Here is a 5,000-nt window from a genome sequence, read left to right as displayed (position 1 = left end):
TCATAACTTACTGAAACAAACGGACTTCAATATAGCCGAGTGGACAGTGTTGATAACTTATTGAAACAAACGGACTTCAATATAGCCGAGTGGACAGTGTTGATAACTTACTGAAACAAACGGACTTCAATATAGCCGAGTGGACATTGTTCATAACTTACTGAAACAAACGGGCTTCAATATAGCCGAGTGGACATTGTTCATAACTTACTGAAACAAACGGGCTTCAATATAGCCGAGTGGACAGTGTTGATAACTTACTGAAACAAACGGGCTTCAATATAGCCGAGTGGACAGTGTTGATAACTTACTGAAACAAACGGGCTTCAATATAGCCGAGTGGACAGTGTTGATAACTTACTGAAACAAACGGGCTTCAATATAGCCGAGTGGACAGAATTCATAACTTACTGAAACAAACGGGGTTCAATATAGCCGACTGGACAGTGTTGATAACTTACTGAAACAAACGGGCTTCAATATAGCCGAGTGGACAGAATTCATAACTTACTGAAACAGACGGGTTTCAATATAACCGAGTGGACAGTGTTGATAACTTACTGAAACAAACGGGCTTCAATATAGCCGAGTGGACAGTGTTGATAACTTACTGAAACAAACGGGGTTCAATATAGCCGAGTGGACAGTATTCATAACTTACTGAAACAAACAGGGTTCAATATAGCCGAGTGGACAGTATTCATAACTTACTGAAACAGACGGGGTTCAATATAACAGAGTGGACATTGTTCATAACTTACTGAAACAAACGGGCTTCAATATAGCTGACTGGACAGTATTCACAACTTACTGAAACAAATGGGGTTCACTATAGCCGAGTGGACAGAATTCATAACATACTGAAACAGACCGGGTTCAATATAGCCGAGTGGACAGTATTCATAACTTGGTGACATGTCTTGTCTTCGTGTCCGCGTGTGTTTGTTTATTTGTGATTATTTTTCTGATTTCTCAGGGCATCACATGTGGCAGATCTGGCAGTGCCTTAACCTCATTCATGTGTGTACACATGCAAAAGATTGAGTGCGCACGTTAAAGATCTCGTGATCCAAGTCAGTGTTCAGTGGGTAATGGAAACACGAACAAACGCAGAATATTCACCATGGAAAACCTGAAATGGCTGCTTACAAAGCACGCTAAAAACGACCAAACACATGAAATCTCATTCGTAAAACAATAAGAAAGAAAGAACGAACAAAGAAAATGTCAGAAAAATACTGAAACTTCTGTAAAGTGAATTCAAATTGGTCAGTAGATACAGCTCTTCCACATAAAGATTTCTTCTTTCCGGATTTTTTTTCTTTCTTTCAGTTTCAATTTCCAGGAGGTGTCAAAGCGTTAGGGATGATCCATATACTCTACACCACACCTGCTTTGAAAAAGAACAACAGCAAAAAAACAAAAAACAAAAAAAAAGAAGTAGATGCCTAGAGGTAACGCGTCCGCCTAGGAAACAGGAGAATCTGAGCGCGCTGGTTCGAATCAGTCATTCGGATGAGACGATAAACCGAGGTCCCGTGCGCTAGCATGCACTTTGCGCACGTAAAAGAATCCACGGCAACAAAAGGGTTGCTCCTGGCAAAATTCTGTAGAAAAATCCACTTCGATGGGAAAATCAAATAAAACTGCACGCAGGAAAAAATACAACAAAAAAAAGAAAAGAAAAAGAAAAAAAGGGTGGCGCTGTAATGTAGCGACGCGCTCTCCCTGGGGAGAGCAGCCTGAATTTCACACAGAGAAATCTGTTGTGATAAAAAGAAATACAAATACAAATACAACTCAACGCATTGGTCAGGCCTACACGAAGTTTTTGTTTAAAAAAAAAAAAATCATTGATGGAAAAAAAAAAAGAACACACCACCTCACACACTACATACACACCAACCACTGTCCCAGCTGGTCAAACAAACAAAAACACCGAATGCACAGACACACACACAACTTCCTACCACAAACCTTTGCCAGAAAAAAAACCCACAAAAAACCTCTTCACAATGCGTGAGACTCCAACATAAACATCACCAGATCTTGTCTCCGTTCCGCGTGACTGATTACACACTGTCTCTGTCATGGACCACCTCGTCCTGAAGGAGGTGCTACTGTCGTCACGGGTTACTGGAGTTCACTGCCTCAAGAACAACGGATCACCCACCCAGTGTGGTCTTTGGGCACTGTGAGCGCTTGTGTCACACAGTCTGAGACCTTCAGGAACTGTATGAAGAAGGACATGTTGATTCCATACCTGTGAGGGGGGGCGTGGGGGGGGGGGGGGGGGTCTGGGGAGGAACACTGCTGTCTTGTCTGTGGGCAGTGCCGTCTCTGTCTGTGAAACATGAGCCTTGGTTTGTGAGACGTTGGCTTTTTAGTTCTGTCTCGGTCTGTCTGTCTGTCTGTCTGCCTCTCTCTCTCTCTCTCTTCCTGTCTCTCCTCACCCCACCCCCCTCGATCCCCCTTCCCAGCCCCCTCTCCCTCTCTCTCTCTCTGTGGAGGGAGACAGGGTGAGAGAAAGAGAGGATGGAGGAGGAGGATGGGGGTGGTGGTAGAGGGGAAGCTCAGGTTTCGTGCCTTGTCACACTGTTGTGGAGAGGTGTGTGTGTGCGTGTGCCTGTGTGTGTGTGTGTGTGTGTGTGTGTGTGTGTGTGTGTGTGTTGTGTGTGTGTGTATTTGTGTGTGTGTGTGTATGTGTGTGTGTGTGTATTTGTGTGTGTGTGTGTGTGTGTGTGTGTGTGTATGTGTGTGTGTATTTGTGTGTGTGTGTGTGTGTGTGTGTGTGTGTGTGTGTGTGTATTTGTGTGTGTGTGTGTGTGTGTGTGTGTGTGTGTGTGTCTCTGTGTGTATGTGTGTGTGTGTGTGTGTGTGTGTGTGTGTGTGTGTGTGTGTGTGTGTGTCTGTGTGTCCGTGTGTGTGTCTGTGTGTGTGACCAAGCACCTGCCCTTCTGACAGTTAACACGAACGAAGATCGCGTGCTCCAGTTCCAGGCCAAGGTGTGATTCGGGTCGGGATCTGAGGTATTGATTTCTGATCAGAATTATTGCTACGCCACTGCAGAAACTATTAAAAATTACATTAATGATGATAATGATAACAATAATAAGAGTAAGAAGAAGAAGAAGAAAGATTACATTCTGCCATCTATCTATCTATCTCTCTCTCTCTCTCTCTCTCTCTCTATATATATATATATATATATATATATATTATCTATCTGCCTATACGTTCATCTATATGTTTCTGCCTATTTGTTTGTCAGTGTGTCTGTCATTCAGTTTGTGTCTGCACATAGTGGAGTGATGGCCTAGAGGTAACGCGTCCGCCTAGGAAACGAGAGAATCTGAGCGCGCGGGTTCGAATCACGGCTCAGCCGCCGATATTTTCTCCCCCTCCACTAGACCTTGAGTGGTGGTCTGGACGCTAGTCATTCGGATGAGAAGATAATCCGAGGTCCCGTGTGCAGCATGCACTTAGCGCACGTAAAAGAACCCACGGCAACAGAAGGGTGTTCCTGGCAAAATTCTGTAGAAAGATCCACTTCGATGGGAAAAACAAATGCACGAAAAAAAATACAGAAAAATGAATGGGTAGCGCTGTAGTGTAGCGACGCGCTCTCCCTGGGGAGAGCAGCCCGAATTTCACACAGAGAAATCTGTTGTGATAAAAAGATATACAAATACAAATACAAATGTGAGTGCATGCGTGTTTATTTGAGTTCATGAGAGAGACAATGGTCAGGTGAAAAGAGAGAGAGAGAGAGGTGAGAGAGACAGAGACGGACAGAGAGAGAGGGAGAGACAAAGACAGAAACACAGAGAGACAAAGAGGGACAGAGGCACAAAGAGAAACAAATTGACAGACAGAGAGACTGACAGACTGACAGACAAAGAGGCAGACAGATAGATAGACAGACTGACTGACTGACAGACCGAGAGACAGACAGACTGACAAACAAAGTGTTAGACGGACAGACAAACAGACTGACAGAAAGACGCATAGAGAGGCAGAAGAAGAAGAAGAAGACCCAATATCTTTTTAGATATCTTTTTTTACGCTCCACAACCCTAAGACAAAGAAGAACACAGAACTAGAGGTATGGAACAAGAAGACAAAGAAGAACACAGAACTAGAGGTATGGAACAAGAAGACAAAGAAGAACACAGAACTAGAGGTATGGAACAAGAAGACAAAGAAGAACACAGAACTAGAGGTATGGAACAAGAAGACAAAGAAGAAGAACACAGAACTAGAGGTATGGAACAAGAAGACAAAGAAGAACACAGAACTAGAGGTATGGAACAAGAAGACAAAGAAGAACACAGAACTAGAGGTATGGAGCAAGAAGACAAAGAAGAAGACAGAACTAGAGGTATGGAACAAGAAGACAAAGAAGAACACAGAACTAGAGGTATGGAGCAAGAAGACAAAGAAGAAGACAGAACTAGAGGTATGGAACAAGAAGACAAAGAAGAACACAGAACTAGAGGTATGGAACAAGAAGACAAAGAAGAACACAGAACTAAATGTATGGAACAAGAAGACCAGGAAGAACGCAGAACTAGAGGTATGGAACAAGAAGACAAAGAAGAACACAGAACTAGATGTATGGAACAAGAAGACAAAGAAGAACACAGAACTAAAGGTATGGAACAAGAAGACAAAGAAGAACACAGAACTAGAGGTATGGAACAAGAAGACAAAGAAGAACACAGAACTAGACGTATGGAGCAAGAAGACAAAGAAGAACACAGAACTAGAGGTAAGAAGACAAAGAAGAACACAGAACTAGAGGTATGGAGCAAGAAGACAAAGAAGAAGAACACAGAACTAGAGGTATGGAACAAGAAGACAAAGAAGAACACAGAACTAGAGGTATGGAGCAAGAAGACAAAGAAGAAGAACACAGAACTAGAGGTATGGAACAAGAAGACAAAGAAGAACACAGAACTAGAGGTATGGAGCAAGAAGACAAAGAAGAAGAACACATA

This window comes from Babylonia areolata, chromosome 21, assembly GCF_041734735.1.
Source record: "Babylonia areolata isolate BAREFJ2019XMU chromosome 21, ASM4173473v1, whole genome shotgun sequence".
NCBI lineage: Eukaryota > Metazoa > Mollusca > Gastropoda > Neogastropoda > Buccinidae > Babylonia > Babylonia areolata.
This window is presented reverse-complemented; position numbering follows the sequence as displayed.